Source organism: Hevea brasiliensis, chromosome 3, assembly GCF_030052815.1.
Source record: "Hevea brasiliensis isolate MT/VB/25A 57/8 chromosome 3, ASM3005281v1, whole genome shotgun sequence".
Classification (NCBI taxonomy): Eukaryota; Viridiplantae; Streptophyta; class Magnoliopsida; order Malpighiales; family Euphorbiaceae; genus Hevea; species Hevea brasiliensis.
The window spans coordinates 96,494,348-96,515,974 of record NC_079495.1 but is presented as its reverse complement, the minus strand read 5'-3'; the positions used below and the strand labels follow the sequence as shown (position 1 = coordinate 96,515,974).

Below are 21,627 nucleotides of genomic sequence, written 5' to 3'. Positions count from 1 at the left end.
CTTTCTTTTTTTTTTATTTTTATTTTTATTTTCCTTAACTTGATTTTATTTTCTAACTTAATCTTCCCTTTTCATCTGGCCTTGTATGTATTTGCTGATAATAAAGGTCATTGTCTTCCTGGTTGTATGGATATTAGGGAACCAAATAAAAAAGTTGTACAGCATCAGCTTTTTGTTCTACCAAACCTGAGACATAGATTTCCTCAAAATATTCCTGTAAAATTTGCAAATAAATAACTGCTAAATTTCAAGTTAAAACTGATTAAAAAAGAAAGCAAACCCAGGAATGGCTTCAAAAAATACCAAAATCATGGTGGCTTTAGAACAAATTGAAAAAAAATTCTACGATCTTAATTTTGAACTTTCCTATCCCAAGTAGCAGGCTACTAGCTTTTCATCTAGGGCCAGTTTTTTTTTTTTTTTTTTTAATTTAGCTTACGTTATTTGTACTCGCTATTAGTGTTTATAATTTAATTTTATTCATATATAATTTTTTTTATAATTTTTACTATATTGTATAAAATTAATATCACTTAATTAAAAAAATATATAATTTATTAAATATAAAAATTTTGAAAATTATAATATTTTAAAATATTAAATTTTATGAAATTTTATAATAAAAATTTAAAACAATTTTTAGGTTAAAAACTCTATCTTATAATAATAACAATAATAATTTTATCCCTGCACATTTTTCAATTACTCTCTTTATAATTTACATATAAATATTAAATGTTAAATTACATTTAATATTAATGTTAATTTAATTAATTTTATAAATAAACATTTATTAAATTAAAAATTATAAAATATCTATTAAATTAAAATTTATTTTATTTTAATTAGATTACATTCTAATGGAAAGTTATTTATTATAATTAAATTTAATTATTAATATGTAATAAATAAATAAAAATACCAATAATAACAATGTAATCTCAGTTTAGAGGAATTATCAAACTGAAATAAAAATTCTAATATTACCATAACTCTATGCCAATTTAGTTTTGTAATATATGCATATGATTTATTTAATTTTTATATTGTTAATGTGTGATATTAAATTCTAAACTTTTAAAATTTGAAATTATAATTATATTAGAATTATAATTATAGTTGTAATTATAAAATTATAATTTTACATATGAATATTTTGCTATTGATAATTTTCTAATATAATTTTTAATCACAAATCAATTTGAGCAAACAAAAATAATAATTTTTTGAATTATATATATATTAAAATTTTGAATCATAATTGTATTAGAATTAAAATTATTGAAAAATATTAACAAAAAATTATAATAGTCAATTAAATGTAATCATTCATTGTACTATTAAATTGCTAGAGTATTTTAGCCAATCCCAATGCTTCATCTCTTTTGTGTGTGTGTCTGTATAATTCTATTTAATATAAATTAAAAATTAAAAAATTAAAGTATTTTAAACAAAAAAATATATAAAGTAAATATACTGATAAAAAGTTAAATTATATCATTTAAAAATATATTGTTATAATTATATATTAATTTTATTCTTTAATATAACTCAACTTACTCATATATTTACATAATTAAATAAAGTTAAATGATAATAAAAAAATTCAAAATTTTTACGTTAATTATTAATTTTAGTAAAAAATTTTAATTATATCAATTTAATCAAAAAATCTTTTCTAACTGTTTTCAATTTTAACAATAAATTTAGTTAAAAATAATTGAACTCATCAATTGATAAAAATAATTCAAAATTTTCATTTATTACCAATTTTAGCTGCTCTTTTTAGTTTTATTAATATATTCAATAATTTTAGTATTTTTGTTAATTTTAGCAAATTTCAATTTGATAAAAATTAATAAATTATATACATAATATTATTATATAAATTTTTAATTTTTTTTCTCTCTTTCTTTCTACTTATACTTTTAATTCACATCTTTTCTATCATTTTATTTCAAATTTAAGGTAAAAAAAAAAGAAATAAAATAAAATAAAAATAAAATATGAGCAAATAACAAACCAAAGTAAAAGTAATTATAATTTTTTAAATGATAAATAAATTAATGAAAATAATATTTTTATCAATTTGAGAATAATAAAATTGATATAAAAACAAAAAGATTAACTAACATTAACAATGTATACAAATATTTAAATTGTTTTTATCAATTAAATAATTCAATTAGGCTAATCGCTGAAATTAAAAGTAATGTCAAAATTTAAAATTAAATTGATAAAATTAAAATATTTGGCTAAAATTGAAAAAAATAAAGGTTTTAATTTTTTTTTGAATCATTTTGATTTTTTTAGTCATTCATCCATTAATTAATAATACAAAATTTATATAAATAGACAAAAATTTGAAATAAATAAACATTTAAATTTGATATTATCATTTTTTTATTATATTTTAATATAAAATTAAATTTTATTTTTATTTTAAACAATTAATTATTCAAATCAAGTCTAAATATTTTTTATGAATAGTACTTTTAAAAATTTTTAATATATTTATAAATTATAATAGTTTATTGATATAAAGAATAAAATTAATTTGAAAATAAGACTAATTAATATAAAAATTCTAAGCACTTTTTTTTTAATTTTATTTAAAATTTTTGTTATTTTATTAAAATTGTAATATTAGTATTAGTTTTATTTCATTTACTTAAATTGGTCAAAATTGAAATGCAATTATAATAATGTCATTAAAGGTCTCAATAATTTCTTTAATTTATTATATTGAATAATAATATGAGAATATAAAATTATTTATTTTTATTCATAATAAAAATGAAATAAATGAAAATATATTTATATATAAAAATAAATTTTAAGTTTGATTAAATTTATATTTTTATCGATATAAATAATTAAAAAAAGCTATAAATTTATAACTAAGTGTGTGATTATCTGCTTGAATTAGATTAAAAATTCAAATTCTTAATTCTAATACTTAGGTAATCCTAAGTTTTTATTTAATTATATACTTAACTTTTTAGTAATATCTTTGTAATTTTATTAATTTAATAATTAATTTTTAAATAATAATTTGAAAGATATTTTTTTCTCCAATTATTCCCCTCTTTTCTAGTTATATATATATATATACATATTATTGAAAAAATAATAAAATAATAAAATTATAATTTTGATAGATTTTAAAACAACTAAAATAAATTAATAAGAATAATATTCCATGTTCAATGTTTTTTTACTAATTTTATTAAAATAAATTGAATAATTTTATTAAATTAATAATAGTTATAGGATTATAATTATATAATTACTATATTAATAACTATAATATTTTTTTATTATAATTAGAATTATTATTAAAATAATATTAAAATTTTAATTTATAAATAATTGGAATATTAGAAATTAAGATTATTTGGTATTTAGTGACAAATATTTCGACACTAAAAGTTATTAGTGACAATATAATATATTATAGAATTGGTATCATTAAGGATTTAGTAATAAATTTTTTGTCACTAAAAGTTTACCAGCAATAATATTTGTAAGCCACTAATTGCTAAAATAATCAGCGACATATCTTTTTATCGCTGAATAGTATTAGTGATGAATTTATATGGATTAGCAGCAATAAAATATTATTGATGACAAACTATTTATTTATCATTATAAATGCAGTTTTTTTTTGTATTTTTAAATAATAGATAGATTAATAAAATTTTTTATTTCTTAATTTCTTATTTTAATTAATTATTTCTTATAAAATTTTATATTTAATTAAAGTTAAAAATAAGTAAGATTAAGAATTTTAATTTTATATGAACTCTAAAAATTAAAAATTTATACAAACTTTAAAATTAATTTAAATAATAAAAATATAACTATAATTAATTTTAAGAACGAATGGTAATTTAGGCAAAGTCAATGTTCCTTTTTCATACATGTATATATAAATATAAATGTAGATCAATAAGCTTGCACACACACATATACAGAGTAATTTTTATGTCTACTTGATTGACCACACATGGCAGCAAATATAGTTCAAATGATGAACTAAAATCTTTGACTTGTGAAAACTATGAGCACTCCTTAAAAGCATTTCAAAATAGCTAGCTTGTTCTCTCTGTATTAGCACAATCAATGTCCCACTAAAATTAGTAATCCAGTGATTCTTAGGGATGGCATAGAACCATGTGAAATGACATGACTATCAGACTCTGCCCTGTACTTTTGTTCTTGAATATGAGTATCAAAATTTTTAGGGAGAAAAGCATCGCCTTTCAGGTATATTAGAATCTGTAACATCTTTGGCCTAATTTATGCAAGATTATGTGAGCAAATTATTAGTCCAAGTTTCAAAACTAGTTCAACCTCCTCTGCATTGAAATTTTTGTTGAGTTTCGGATCTGTAGTACCCATGATCTTCCCTTCTCTCAAACATTCATATACCCAATTTACCATAATCACCTCTTCTGGTGATGCATGGGGCTTTATGTCCTTCTACCGCAAGCAACTTCCAAGCAAAATACCCCAAATGCATAAAAATTAGTGCATGTAGTTGCCTTGCCGCTTCTAGCAAGCTCTGGTGCTATGTAGCCCCAAATGTCGACTATATGAGCATCATGTGCATGTTTGCTACATCTTGCAAGCCTAAAATCACCCAATTTTCCATTTAATTCACCATCTAATAACACATTACTGGTCTTGATATCTCTATGAACTATAAATATTTCTCTTTCTTCATGCAGTTAAGGAAGTGCTGAAGCTATATCTTTAATGATTTTAAATTTTTGATTCCAATTAAGAATAACCTCTGGCTTATTAAACAGGAATTTGTCAAGACTGCCATTAGGCATATAATCATAAGCCAAAAGAAGCTCTGTCACACCCAGCAGTTTAATTAAATCCCTTAGCTTTCTAGTGATTTTAAAATAAGCTTTTGGAATTAAATTGATTTATATTGTTCATTTGACTGAAATGATTTTCCATTCCACTCATTTTAAATCCGCAGCTCAATTAAAGATAAAGGCTCAACTAAAGCGGTGATTTTGACTCTATTCCACAATTTTCACTCAGCTTGAGCTCTACTGACAATAAAAGGCGCCTTTTATTGTCACACTCCTCTATTTTTTGCCTTCTTGCCTTCCCACTCAGCAGCTCGCATTGATTAACTCAAAGCAAAGCTAGCTTTGGTGAAATTAAATCCACAGGCGAAGGGATTTAATTCCACCAAAGCGATAACCTCTGCAGCTTATTAGACAGGCATTTGGCAAGAAGGCCACCCATAGAGGGGCTTGAGCTGGGGCCCCCTAAGCCGGGGTGTGACAAGCTCACCTTTGCTTCGACAATAACCAACCACCCAAACCAAATTGGGATGTTGCAACTGACCAATTGTGCCAATTTTCGCAATAAATTCTCTAATTCCTTGTTTGGAATTGTGAAATATTATTTTCACAGCCACAAGGGCATTTGACATTAGCAACACCCCTTTATAGACCTTTCCAAATCCTCCTTATGAAAACTTCCTCTCACTAAAACCATTGGTGGTGACAGAGAGCTCCTCGTATGAGAACCTATGACATCCAAAATCAACCTCCCAGTCTTCAACTATCTCTGTGAACTTGGCCTTCTTGTTATAAATACAAATTAAATCATTATAGATTACATGATTAGAGAATATGTGTGCCTAGAAATACGCTTGTATCCATGATTTTCTATGAACAATCAAGAATAGAAGTGAAAGGGTAGGTTCACAGCTCTCAATATTCACAGCCTTCAAATTCTATCTGAATTCTATTTGAGATTAAATGGGGTTATCAGTGTATATATATATATATAGGACTAAGAGTTGGGACCTCTTCTTTAGTGGGCTTATGGACAGCCTGACCCATTACAGGCTTGCCCAATCACATGACCCAATCCATTTAGATATTGCTAATTACTAAACTTATTATTTAATATCATTATTTAATTTATCAATGAGCCTAACAATTGATTATTGGTAATCCATATCCAAATACAAATAAATAATCTAATAATCTCCTACTTGGATAGCAGTAATCAATTTATTAAACTAAAAGAACAGATTAATAAAATACAAAACAATATCCAATAACAAGTAAGCAATTTAACCTATAAAATCCAGTTAATGAAATGGCAAACAAAATAACATTGAATCCGATAGGGAAAATAATATTATATATATGTGTCAACAAAATCTCAAAAATAAAAACTGAATTTAAATAGAATATGTGACAAGATATGTCCAAAAATAATGGTCTAAGCATTCCATATAAATGCTAACCCAAATGTTACATAAAATAGACTCCCACTAAACCAAAGTATCATCAAAAGTTTTCACTACACCCATATGCGCAACATGCTTCTGAAAAACACTAATGGGCAAAGCTTTGGTTAATAGATTCGTAATCATTCTGTCCGTAGTACACTACAAAAAAAGTGAGTATAGGGGACAATTTTTGGGGACCAATATTTTTTATGGTCCTCAAATCATAATTTTTTTATATTATAGGGGACCAATATATTTTTTGTCCCTAATTGAATTACTATTTAAAATTGGGGATGACTTTTCTATCATAATTAAAAAAAAAATCTCAAATATAGGGGACAATTATATATTTCATCCCTGAAGTGTGAGTTAAGGGTACAAGTATAGGAGATGACAAAAATTTTTAGTCTCCAAATGTTAAAATTAGAAACATCCTAAGCTTTTTTACATAATTATATAACTATATATTCACTACAAGAATTATAACTTTTAACAACTAAGAATTAACGATAAAATTAAAATTTCCTTGTTAATAATTTATAAATAACGACCAATACTATAAGTGGTCGTAATTGTATTAATTTTTAACTACCATTATTATTCTCTTTTTAAAAAGTAATATATTGGTATTTTTTAATTTAGTTTTTCAATTTTAAGTCTTTGACGAGGGCAATATTACCCTTGTTAATGAATTATTTTATTTCTTTTAGAATTTGTTTTCCTTCTAGCGGGATTTTCTGTGTCATGAGTTCTTCAAATTGGTAACTTCCGCTCAAAACTAATTTCTCCTAATATTGCAGTCTTAACGTGTTCCTTTAGGGTTCTATGAAAGCAAAATTAATCTATTGTTTCTTAGGGTTAAAACTGATTGTTTCCAATTCTCGAAAGGTAGATTTGGAAGGCTCTGCCTGCTGCTAAGTGTGGATTTTGAAGAAACTAAGTCTAGGTTTCAGAGAATTTGTGTCTTTTATGGAAGCAGTTCGGGCAAGGAAGCTAGCTACAAGAAGCCGCTATTCAGTTAGGCAAGGAATAGGTATTTACCTATATATATATTTGAATCTCCCTATTGTCTCTTTCTATTCTCATTCATTTTCCTTCACAAAAATGTACAAGCCAATATCCCAATTTGAGCCCGTTTTGATTCTCTCTCTTTCTGATTTTGGGAATTAGAAAGAGACCCACCTAGCTAACGAGGTTATTTGTGATCCCTTTGTGGAGATTTTGAATAGTTTTTTTGTGTTTTGGGGATTCATAGAACTCCATGAGTTTTCATCCAACATGTTGTGGCATGGGTTATTGAGTGTCGGGTGCAATTGAACTTCCTCTTCAATTTTCTGCTATATATTATATTTAGATGTAGTTCTTCTGTCATTAATCTTCAAAGTGTTTGTTTTTTTGTCAAAATATATCTCCTTTTGATATTTGTTCATATGGAAGTGCTGCTTCCTGGTTATAATATGCATTTTTGGTGCTAACAAGAAAATAGTAATAGCTCGTTGAATTTTTGTTCCTCTAGGTAATTGTAATAGACTTGTTGAATTATACCCTTGTCCATTTAGGTGTTGTGGTTGTATGAAACAACCCAACAAGTCATTGAACTAATAAATTTGGAGAAGATTAGACTAATATAGTTCTTTTTATAGCAAGTGTTTAAACTCTTTATTTGTTGAACAACAGGCATACCTCCAATCTTGTCTATATTTATATTAACCAGCAGTGTTGGATCCACATGGAAGCCAGAAATTTCGATAGCTCTAATATGTTTTCATTGATTATTTTACTGTCTATTAATATAATATAATATTTTTACAGTTGAGAGCTAAGAAAATATTATTTGGTAATGTTCTTTCTGCTTATTTTATGACAACCACGTTAATATTATAATAAAAATGATTGGTTTTCCCTTTTTAATTGAAAAATTTCTGGACTTTGGAAAATTTTGTTATTGCTTGCATTTGAAAAGCCTAGTGAATATAAATATAGATAGTTGTTATAACAGTTTTTTTTCGCTTTTAATTTTCATGCACTTGCTTTTAACTATTTTATATTGTCATGTGCCAAAGACAAACTATGTGACTATGTGCACATGTCAAACAAGCCCCTTTTTTAAGCAAATACAATTCATTTATCAAATGCAGTCTGTACTCTTACAGTACAAAAATTTTGTAAATATTAACAGGCCTATTACCTATCAAAACCAAAATCCAAAAAAAAAAAAAAAAAAAGAAAAGAAAAGAAAAGAGAAGAAAGAGAGACCCTTCCTTCTCATTGTGGATTTGTTTTACTATTTTGAACTATTATTTACATTAATTTCCTTGCACATATTTAATAATTCATTTGCTGCCAAGTGATATGTGATATTCTTGTCAGTTTTGGAATAACATTATATGCCATTTAAGATAAAGCAAGTAGTTCTTGAGCAAAACAATTGTTTTTAAGCTTCTAGCTAAACCAATTGATAAGGCCAGTTTGATGTATACATTTATCTATTCAATCTCTAACTTGAATATCATCCTGCAGACACATACAATATGAACTTGACTTTTCAATTTTGGGTTTTGTAGTTAGTTTTGTACAGAACTTTCATTACCACAATTTCTGTTACCAAATCAAGTTTCCAAACTTGTTATCTGCATAAAACGTTAGAAATAATAATAATAATAATAATAATAATAATAATAATAATAATAATAATAATAATAATAATAATAATAATAATAATACTAATCAGTTAATGCACGTACAACAAAATGACAGGACTAAATTGAAACCCTGACATGAAGAGTGTTTAGGATTTCTGGCTTAGAATGGTTTCCCTTCCATATAGTTACACTTACATTTGGGCATAATAAATGTTAACTAAAAAATGGCAGGACCTAATTCTAATCCTTTCTTTAAGGGCTAATTGTCATGTCTTGCCATCATTGTCATCTAGCTCAGACACTGTTTATTCTGAAAATAATATTGCTGATTTTCTTTATTAGAGAAATTCTGTATTGGCAATGCTCCTTTCTCTTTACTAAAACGTATATTGCTATTATTTGGGGACCTTCCATTCATTGCTCATACTCCACATTCATAATTGATCATGCAATACTATTATTGTTAACTAATAGCTAGCCCATTGCCCATGGACACTGGGTTTGATGAGGTTGGATGAGGTTAATCAAATTAATACTAATTCCCTTTTTGCAGTTTGCCAATGCTTATTATTTTATTTTTATATTATCACACTCAAATTCAAGATAAAGCATTATTTTTCTTGAAGGCCTTTATATATTTTTTACTAATTACTTTGGATCATATTAATGGCCTTATGTGCTACTCTTATTATACAATATATAGTAGCCAATTAAGGGGATGTTGCCAGTGTGCAACAAATAAATCTGCAACTTTAGTACATACTTTATGCTATCATGCCTTTGAAAATTAATGGTAAAATGATAGTAAGCCTTGCTCTTTAGACTATGAAAGCTTGGGTGGCTTCACAAATAGACTAGATTTAAATTAAATATTTTAAAACTTTTTAAAATGGTAGAGGCTTGGCAAATCAGAACCTGCACTCATGCCCATATAGAATTCACTATGACTATATATATATATATATGAGACATTACTTTATAGGCAAATGTGTTATTAATCTATATGTTGACTTTTATGTAGGCTACAGGCCGTGAAAATTTGCTCAAGTTGCACAACTTAATTAGGAGGTTAGCTGTTGCAAAGGAGAAGGAACTTGCAAATTGTAAGGCTATTTGTAGTTGCAATAATTAATTCCATTTACATAAATTCTGACATAATTATTGCATAAGTGCATCCATGCTACTACTTAGGATTTCAACAATCTAGATGATTTTGTTTCATTGCCTATCTCATTAGTGATATTTCCCAATTAAAATGTGATCTTTTTTTTTATATACACTTTTTTCTTTCACTCTTTCCATCTCTTCTCTAATAATTCTCATCCAATTTTTAATTGGGCTTATTTCAAAAGTGATAAGAAATTAAAAAGTGAAATGCAACATGAGATTGAAGATATCAACTTCAGAAGAGAACGAAAATCCCTCATAATAATAGCACTATTAGCCATGAATAAGACATCTGTACAATGAATATAGACTACCAAACCTAGTGACCATTTGAGTGGTTTATTAAGGAATGCCTATTGTTTTGCCATCCTTTATGCACATAAAGTAGAAACTAGCATCAATTTGACTCTCATCTTAAACTCTCAGCTATAAGAATTGCTTTAAAGCTGCAGTCAATGCAAACAAGAGAAATCTTGGCATTATCTTTTCCTAGGGAAAAGTACACTATCTACCTCTTTCAAAACCTTGTGAAACAATCTAACATCAAATCACCTCTGTGAAATTTTGGACACATACTAGCCTATCAACACTATATTTCTTCACATTTATAGAGTCTAACTCATATTCTGTGGTTTGATAGCAAACACTTATTTGACTTATATTTGATGTCTTTTATTTTTTATTGTTTCCTTTCTTGGAATTCCTTTACATACTTTACCATGTATTAGGGGGAGGCCTTTGTATTTATGTTGTTTAAATAAATAAGTGATTATAAAAAATGTAGGAAAAAAATCAATAAATATAAGAAGTTGGGGGTTCAGATAGAGATTCAAAATTTAAGCACTAATGCTTAAAAAAAAAACTAAAAAAAAAAACTAGTAAATGTTGATGTGAGTGAATCAGATTTAAGTGCCAAGCTTTGGGTAGATTTCATCATTTTTCTTACTCTTTGACAGTCATTATGAGTGGGACTTCCTTTTCATGCATTCATTTTTAACTTTATTAATTTAACCCATAATATTTAATATTTATTTTAATTTCAAAAATTTAGTTATTAAAACTAAAATTAAAATTGATGTCAAAAATTTGATTTCTGATATAAATTAATTATAAAGACAAAATAAAAATAAATGTTGTCATAAGAAAATTAAAAATAATGACAAAGATAAAAATTATATTGTAAACTTCAATTTAGATAACAAAGTTCCTAAATAATAAAATGGATTATGAGGATAAAATATACACAAATAAAACTTAAAATAAAAAGAGAATAGACTACTAATAAATAAAAACAATTAAAAAAAATAAAATGAATAAAATAAATTATTTTGCATAAGAAGCCCTAGCTAATTATCCATGTTAATGTAGTTACAATTAAAAGGATGAATTCATAAAAATTTACGAATTACCAAACATCTACCGTATAAATGTGGGAAGGGGAACATTGGCTTTTCCAAAAGTGCCATTCATTTTTAAAATTAATTGTAATTATATTTTTGTTATTTAAATTAATTTTAGTATTTGTATAAATTTAAAATTCTTAATATTACTTATATTTAATTTTAATTAAATATAAAATTTCATAAGAAGTAATTAACTAAAATAAGAAATTTTATCTTTTGTAATTTTGATCTAAGTATTTCTAAATTTGAAAAAGTTTTAGAGAATTAATGTTGTGATTAGAATGATTATGAGTTGCGAATTTGAGATGTACTTCAGCATCGAACAATAACTACAAAATAAAAAAGAATTAGTACTTGAATGAATTGATTACTAATATATTAAAATTAGTTGCCAATCGATTTTGTAACCTATTTTGTCGGTCGTAATGAGCTGATTATTAAATCGGTTAGCAACCAATTAATAAATTGATTGTTATTAGCAATTAATTTAGAAACTAAAAATTAGTTATAAATAGTAATCAATAATCAAATCGATTGTAAAATTAATTTATTTTAAAAAAAAATTTATTAAAAGAATATCGGTTGCTACTAGTAGCAATCGAAATCCATTGCTAATAGCAATGGATACATGGTCGGTTATAAAATTCAATGTCTTTAATTTTGTAATTTTGCAACCGTTTTGCATCAAATTCTGGTCTGAATCGTTTTTGGCAAGACATATGGAAGCTAAGACTACCAAAATCTCAGTTTTCATTTGGAAATTAACGAGGGAGGGTCTTCCTTGCAATGAACTTTTAAATCTAAAAGGTCACATATACCAAAAGAATGTTTGTTTATAGCGACATTGAATCGTTGAAACATCTCTTTTTCTTGTGTTCGAGAGCAGTCGAAGTCTGGATTCATTCTCCAGTGAGGTTGAGGTCTGATCAATTATCAGGGTCATCTGTTAAAGACTTATGGTCAGAAATTTGGTCCTATGTTAGAAAACACGAAAATGGTGATGATCTGGTTCACATGGTGCGTTTCATATTATGGCAAATATGGAAGGGATGGAATCTCTTTATCTTTCAACAACAGAGGGTAACCTTTAATGAGATCATGGGATTGGCAACTAGGCACTTTGATGAATAAAACCAAGCGAATCAATCTCTTCGAATGAATTTTGCGTCTCCACCCTCATATGGCTCTCAGTTCACCTTGCCTTCGAGGGATAAAATAAAAATCACCTTTGATGGAGCTACAAAAAACATAGAAATCTGCGTGCAGTGGCAGCCATAATAGGGGATCATGCTGGCAATCCATGTGGTGGGTCTCTTAGAAGATATCAAGGGATTGTAGACCCTCTTCTGTTGGAAAGTCTGGCATGGAGAGAGGCTCTACAGTTAGCTGTGTCTAAAAATTTCAAGCAAGTGATCTTTGAAGGAGACTCGAAAATAGTTATCTCAGCTCTACGAGAAGGGTTTGTCCCACTGAAAATTTCCAACATCCTGCAGGACGTAATCAACCTTACTCAAGCTCTACAGGAGATATCTTTCTCCTTTATTAAAAGACAATGTAATGTGGCTGCACATAGCCTTGCCTCTAAATCACTGAGAGATGAGTCTTTGTTTCTTAATCCTCTTACCCAGTGCTCTTTTCTAATATCTGAAATGCTTGTTTAAGGCTATCAATGAATTCTTACCTTTGAAAAAAAAACTCAAGGAAGCGGAGGTTAAGATAAACAACAGTTTTTTAAGGGTAAGTACAAAACAAATCTTGTAAAGTGTATTCATAATACTCTTAACTTTTCTTAACTGTCCACAACTCCTTTTATCCATTATCAGCTTTGGTCTTTTGATATTTATCTCTTAATCGCCCGTACGTATCTATTCATTTAGTCTTTAATTAATTAAATTAATGGAATAAAATTAATTATATTAATTTTATAAAAAATTAATTTAATTAATCTTAAACTAAAAAATAATTAATGATCTATAAATTAATATTATATATATATATATATATATATATATATATATATATATATATATATATATATATATATATATATATATATATATATAAAAGAAAATTTTTAAAGTTTGGAGGCGCTCTTCCTTGCCCTCTCCCTCCAACCTTTCAAATAATCCTTTGAAATGATTGATTTTTCCTTTGTTTAGAACAAGAAAAAATAGCTCAGACATCGGAAAAACTTGGCATTAAATTTGAATTAAGTTTAATGGAACAAACTGGAAAAAAGGGAAGTATCATAGTACAGAAAATGATAAAATAATGGAATTGATTAATATTTCCTTGGGTTTTCTTCCACATGGTGATTTGATTTCTTGACAATTAAGCTCCTTGTAACTTTTCAATGCCATTTTTTTTCTTCCCCAATCAAAATCATAAAAACTAAGGAAAAGAAATCTTCTCTTCCACGTGATAAAGAAAGTTATAAAATAATCAAGAACGATAAGGGCTAGGGTGGTGCAGATTTCAGTCTAAATAAAAAAATTGAATCGAATCGAGTCAATTTGATTTAATAGGTTCAGTTTTAAAATTCAATTGATTTGGTTCAATTCATAAATTTTAATAATTTTAGTTAATCGGTTCAGTTCGGTTATTTTCATAAAAAATTAAAAAAAAATCGAACCAAATTTATATATATATCAAGAAAACCCCAAGACTTTTGAGTTCTAATTTCTAAGCTTTTTTTTTTATTGTTTTTGGTATTGAAATTTAATGTTAAAAATATGAAATCTTATAAAATTCTGCTTGATCAGTTTAAAACCGAACCAAATCGATATTTATCGATTTAGTTCGTTTCGATTCCCTCTTTGTGATCGGTTTAGTTCAATTTTTAAATTTTTTAATTTTTAGTTTTCAATTTTATCAGTTGGGTTCAGTTTGGAACCGAACTGACTGTTTGCACTCCCCCTAATAAGTGCCTTTAAAACTGAATCTTCATCAATCCCTACGATTTCTTGTAACCATAAAAAAGTTGAAAGAAAAATATTATGGTTAAGGATCCTCTTCAATGATTAAGAAGTGCCTTAGATAACATTTGTATATTTATTTTATTTTTCATTAATTAGTTAAAAAATATTTAAATTTAATAGTCTAAATAATAATGAATTAACTTGTATTTTTATACTTAATCATAATCTTTATGAGATTGATAACTCTTTCATCATTATATTATCTATGACAATTTCGTGCACTTGTAAAAATTAGCCTATTAAATTTTTGACATCATTGCCAGATAATTTCTTTATAAAGGCACTAATTTGAGTCCTATTTTTTAGAGAGCTTATGCAATAATTATTAAAAAATTATTGTGTATAGCTAATATATCATGTCATGCATATGATATGATGCTCCAAATTAATAAAGTTAACACACGCCAGTACAATTCATAAATAATTTTTGTTCTAAAAAATAAAGAAGTGAAATAGCAGAATAAAACTAATTAACTAACAACTTATTAGAGGCTAACTTAATGAATTAGAGGCTAACATTTCTTCGTTTTATTAAGTTTATACGTTAGATCATATATATGGACTAGTATACCAGACTACGTTATAATTTGATCATCAATTATTATGTGCCTTTGATGAACGTACATTTTCACTCACAAAATTATAAATTTCATACTTTTAAATTTAAGGAATAATTAATTTTTTTGTTAAGGGACTATTATACTATTTTTTCAGTATACCAAATGCATTGTATAATTTACCCGTAAATTCCAAATAGGAAAGCCTTGACCCATTAACTTCAAAAAATATTATTGTCCTTTAACACGACGATACCGTAGATTTTTTTTTTATTAGAAAATAAGATTTCATTTAAAAATGGTCTTAAAAGGTCTAGAAAAAGGTGTTACAATCTATGACACACTACATGAAAGGGGAAACTTTGTTACCAAGTAGGCCTAAACTCATAATCGAAACCCATTAAATTAACCCATCTAACAGCCACCCTAATCCCGAAAATGGGTAGGGCATCTAACAAGCAGACCTGATTCTACTTCCTTCCAGCGTCGCTCACACCACCGTGGGACTTCTTCTTCCTCTTGTAGAAACAATGGGTCAAGGCAAGAACCATTAAAACAAACCTAACAAAGAGAAGCATTGTGGCAAAAGTCGAATTGTTGCAGCAAGCAAGAACCATGAGACAACCACCAAGGACTGCTCAAGCGTAGATAGATGAATCAAGAAGAAGCAACAGCAGAGGAGGAGATAAGGCCCAATCAACATTTCAATCTCGTGTAGCCAGAGGTCGGTGGCACACATTCGGCCGGCTCTTTTAATCCTGGCCGAATCTATCCCTTTTCCCCGCTACAAAGAGATCACTGTCGAGTTTGCATGTTGCTCAAACCAAACACGTATGACATAGCATAAGCGCCCACACACATGCAGATGAAGATTTCATTGCTCAATTCGCAACCGAAGAACCCCTTCTGTTGAAAAAAGAGCCACGTGTCTACGTCAGTATCTAATTAAACAATCGATATTTAAAGAATAGAGGGATTTTAGTGTTTAAAACTTGAAAAATAAAAATGATTTTATGTTACATTTTTAAATTAAGAGATTATAATATGATAATCATATAAATTCAAGGACAATTATTAAAATTATTCCAAATTTCCACTTCACACATAATATTCCAAGGGATTTCTTTATTCTTTGGCAAAAGGTAAATATCCGTTTTAATATTCTTTTCCTGAAAGACTTCAAGCACAGTCTAGTCTAAAATCATTTTATTAAAAGGTTGAATTTAATATTTTATTTTTTTTTATTAAGACTATAATGATTATTTATCATTTATTTTAAAAATAAAGTAAAATAAAAACATAAATGTATAAATTTGATATATAATAATTAAAAAATGGAAACTTGAAAATAGAAATACTAAATATTGGAATTTACATATTAATTATCCAACTTTTGGTGTTATTTTTTGTATAAAATTCAGTTATTGTTTTTTAATAATAATAATAATAATAATAATAATAATAATAATAATAATAGTAGTAGTTAAATTAATACTAATATTATAATGTATAAATATTTATTAAAAAATTTATAAATTTATGTGATAAAAATTATAGTATAAAAGATATTATTTAGTAGATTTTATTTTGGTTTGGATTTTTTATTTGAATTTTATAGTTCAGTTGAAATTAATTATATATAAAATTAAAAAAAAATAAAAAAATTATTTACTGTCTGAAAATAATATGATACTATTAATATAATTTATAGGTAATCAATATATAAAAAATAAATGAGAAATATTATTAAAAAAATAACTAAAATCATTTATTAATTTATACACAGATAGTTATATTATTTTATTTTAATAAAGTTAATTATTAAAAAGTTATAGTTAAATTTGAAAAGTAGATAAACTTTTGAATGCATAAAATATTTTTCATCTTAATTAATTTTAAATTTTATTAAAAAGAAATTTGAATAATTAAGTGAATGAGTATCAAAATATATACACACACATACAAAGTGAATATTCCTATCCTCAGACACTATTCTTTCGAGATTCTACAGATGGCTATGACACCCAATGAGGAAAATGTTGTTGAACTGGTCAGTTTGATGCAACAACTTCCCTGTGAAGACCCTGTTCTAGAGTTAACAATAGACAATGCTCGAAGTAGAAAAGTGCAAAACCACATTCTGGTGGGGAAGCTAATCTCTGAAAAAAGATTTATTTTGAATGTGATTAAAGCAATCTTGCAGAAGTCATGGAGTATACGAAGTGAATTTCAATTATCTGCTAAAAGAAATAATATTTTCGTTTTTTTCCTTCAGTCATATGGTGAATTTAAAATATGTGCTAGAGAATAGACCATGGTCTATCAACAATCAATTGTTAGCTTTAAGAGAATGGTCATCGGATATGCCATTTGAAGGTATTAGTTTTTCTAAATACCTCCAAATCAATTAACTTTAGCTAACGCTCAAATTATTGGTAACTTCATGGGGCAATTTCTTGATGTAAACTTATCTTAAGATGGTGTTTTGGGTTTTCTGTTAGTAGCATGCCCTAGAGCATATCATTTAGTATGTATCTTGTACATAATTTTATTAATAAAAGGCATTTCCACTTTTCCGTTTACATAATATATTTATGTGTAATAGAAAAGGTCCATTGATATTTTGTTAGAAATATTATTCTTAAGTTGTTAAGAATATGAGTGACAATATTTCTAGCACAAAGTATCATAAATAGGTTCACAATCGAGGATACTTCATAATAAGGACATGACTTATCCAGAAAGATTGTATTCATGTTTGTTCCCAAGTTATTTATATGAGATATAAATAAGATGGAATGGTGAGTCTCATGCCATATAACAAACATGATAGGCACTTATAAATGATAAGTAGGTCAACTAGTGACACTTATGACAAGCACATGGAGTTTACTCTTGTCAATGTTTTGTCATAAATCATATCGATGCATATAATCTTTAGACCGAGATAGCACAGTTATCTTGTATATAGGTAGTTTGAGTTTGATCTGCTTTCATACTTGTACTATGTATGGGTATATGGGCATGTGTTGGCTCTCGCTAGTTATATATGGAGGTAGGTGTTGATCAAGATGGAATCTGTTCCTCTAAGTAAATAGAGATAAAATCCTATGTTCATTTAATTGTTCTTGATGTTTCAAGTTCTGGCCAGACAGATAGATTTATTCGTAAAAGAGTTTCGATGAGAAAAATCTTTTAATCAAGAGCTGGAATTAAAAGAGAACATAATATTCATAGCAAATGGAGTTTGACATAAACCATGACTCGGCATTTTGAGTTGGGATTTTGTACAGAGAGATTCTAGTGCATGGTAACATATGATTATAGGTTCATTTAAGGTAAATCTTATTACTAATTGGGTGGCCATGGCATGCTATGCTAGGTGTTAACCACGGTCTATGAGGTTCATAAAATGATTTAGAGAAATCATTTATGGTAAGAAAGAGTTCTGATGATATTAAGAGTTGATATCATGTCTCATTGCCAATTAGTGATGAGCCTAGTAAGTCACACACATACACAAGTTATCACCTATTTAAATATGATTTAATTAATTAATTAAAGAGTTTAATTGATTAATTAAATAGGTTTGGTTTGCAATTAAATTGCAAAGTCCCTAGCATGACTTGAAACCAAATCTAGATTATTGGATGTGTAGTATAAATTAAATTTATATTTAAAGTGTTTAAATATGAATTTAATTGATGAGAAATTAATTAATAGAGATTAATTAATTAATTTATATTTGATATAAATTAATTAGAAGAAGAAAATAATTATTTTGGGTTAAGAACTCAAAATTAAGACACAGGGGCATTTTGGTCATTTCACAGTGTGACACGTGGCACCATGAGATGGTGACACATGGCACCATGAGATGGTGACACATGGCATAACACATAAGCTTGCCAAATGTTTTTTAATCATGTAAGATGATTAAAATCAAGATTAAATATAGGTTTGACACTTGGCACAATGTGATTGGGTCACTTAAACCTAGAGCTAATCAAAAGGTGACATGTGGCTAGGGTTTAATGTGTTAACCTAGCTATTTAAGTGTGGTTATGAAAAGAAAACATAACCAGCAGCCTCTCCTCTCATTTGTCACGCCACTTTGAGCCTCTCCAGCTATTTCTCTTCATCTCTCATTAATTCAAAGAGATTAGCCATCAATCTCTTGAATTACGAACACTAGAAATTGTTTCTAGTGTCCTGTTTACATCTCTAATCTCTTAAAAGGCAGAACTTGAATTTCTAATTAATAGAAAAAGCTTTAGAGGCTGTTCAAGGGCTGCCATAGGTGTTCTTGGTGTGGACAAGCTAGAGGGACAACATTTGGTGTCCTGAAGACGAATCTCAAAGGCGCAGACACGCTGCAGTGCATCAAGAGGTTAGTGTAATCGTTCTTGATTTAATCTAGGGTTCTAAAATTAATCTGATTAATTTTAAAATCTTAAATGGCAAATACAGATCCAAAAACATATTAAAAGAGTTTTAATATATTGTTTATCATTGAAATCAAATAGATAAAAATAAATCTTGCATGATGTATGTGACCCTAGGTGAAAATTTTTGAATTCAATGGTATAAACTTGTGTTTTTCACGCTTCCGTTCCTTCATTTTCCTCTTTTCTTGCTAGTGAAAGTCTCTCTGGCTATTGATAAGCTTCTACCAACTGGGTTTCAAAATAAGTGAGGCGATGGTTCTCTACACTAGTTTAGTTCCGGCATGAAAAGTTACTAGATTTTTGTTATTCATGCATATTAGGTTATATGGGCAAAAATTATCGGTAACAAGAAGCACCAGTCTTGCCAGAAAGATGCAATGTGACAAAAATTAGTTTTGGCCCTTGGCTCAAAGCTAATATCCCAACCAAGCCCCCATTTGTTCTATAAGATAACCAATCAATAGGTTCTTCTCCTACCACTTTTGTCCGCATGCAACTCCTGCAACACAAGCAACATATGATGCAAAATGCCTCTCAACGATTGCAAGCTTATTTTGAAGCTAATACCCAGGTGACCGCCAATGTCACTAAGCACAGCCCAGAACAAACCATTGCTGGTGTTTGCAAAATCATGTGCCACTCTCCAAACCCACCTTGGGAATGATGGAGTAAGAATGTAATGGCCATCCTCCTACCGGTAGATGTCTTGAGGCAGTGCAAAACTATGTGGGGAAAAGGAGCCCTTCTTGAGCTTTTCAAAATCGTAGACTCGGTATATCACATCTGGTAGTAATTCTCAATCTGACTTCTATAGCCTGGAGGAAATACATGGTTTGTTCCATGATTATCTTGCTTAATTAGGGATACACAATGTTAGCTCAGAGAGACTTTTTACTAGGTTTTCGTACCTAGCCCCATACCTATGGATGGCTGCATTTAATGTTCTCCAATCATGGAAGAGCGATGATATAAGTATGGGAGATAAGGAGGAATTTTTTATGCGGGTTTTGAATGTTGGGCTTTAAGAAGGTGACCGAACCCCTTCTAATGTTACTTCTTCACAAGGCCCATCTCATATGGCTCTATCAAAAGAACCAAAACCTACTTCAGCAAATTCAACCCAAGATTGGATTCATAGTAATGGGCCTTCATCTTCTCAATTAAACCCATTAACCAAAGTTGGGTCCCAAACCCAAAGGGCAAATGTAACAGCTTAGAAGTCGCTACTAATTGTGCCGATATAGACATCTAGCCTATCTGGAATTCAACTACACTCCTGGATCCCTTTTGACAATCTAATTTTCATTACTAAAGAGTTGTTTCATCCATCCCCACAAGCGGATGAGATGCCCATTGGGCACTGATTCTCCCCCAATTGAGGATCCTCAATTTTAAGCTATCAGGAGAGGTTGGAAGAAACGGGCTAGAAGTAAAAGCGCATGGTCATTAGGGATTGTCATCCAAGAAATTCCTAAGGGAACATGTAAGGAAGTTGAGATTGGGACAGAGTTTAGCAGAGGGAGAATGGTTGGAAAAAAATGGAGCAGAAATGAGGAAGAGGTCAACATAGAAAGGAGTAAGAAGATGTACAATAATGATCACCATCGAGATGGTGGAGGAGGCCAGCCATAAGTGGCCCCACCAAGCTCCATAAAGCTACTTAATTGGACTTGTTAAGGTGTGGGGAACCCCTTGACAATCCATAACCTGAATGGGATATGTCAATCTCATTCCCCAGACATTGTCTTCCTTATGGAGATAAAAAACCAACAGATGATGGTTAGGAGAAAGTTGGATAGGTGTGGTTATTTTGACATGTTTTTGGTTGACCCATATGGTATAGCAAGGGGATTATGTATGGCCTGGAAAATAGATTGTAATGTTACTATAATGAAATTTGCCAGTTTTATGATTCATGTTGTTATTGTGGATGCAAATGTGGGTCTAGCTTGGGATTTGGTGCTAGTGCATATTAGTAGTGAAGAAGCTCACATGAAAGAACATCTTGATCTTTTGTTTGACTATTGCCCTCATTTGAATACTAAGATTTTGTCGATAGGGGATTTTATTACTATCTTGCATCCCAACGAAAAGAGAGGTGGTAAATTTTGAATGGACAATAAAATCACTTTGTTTCGATCTTTTATTAATAACCTAA

The 21,627-nt window shown here is 28.2% G+C and overlaps 1 pseudogene; it reads right to left on the bottom strand.

Annotated features, from left to right (window-relative positions):
- Positions 1-4,122: 4,122 nt before the first annotated feature.
- LOC131178409 (putative L-type lectin-domain containing receptor kinase V.2) lies at positions 4,123-8,948 on the bottom strand (annotated as a pseudogene).
- Positions 8,949-21,627: the final 12,679 nt, after the last annotated feature.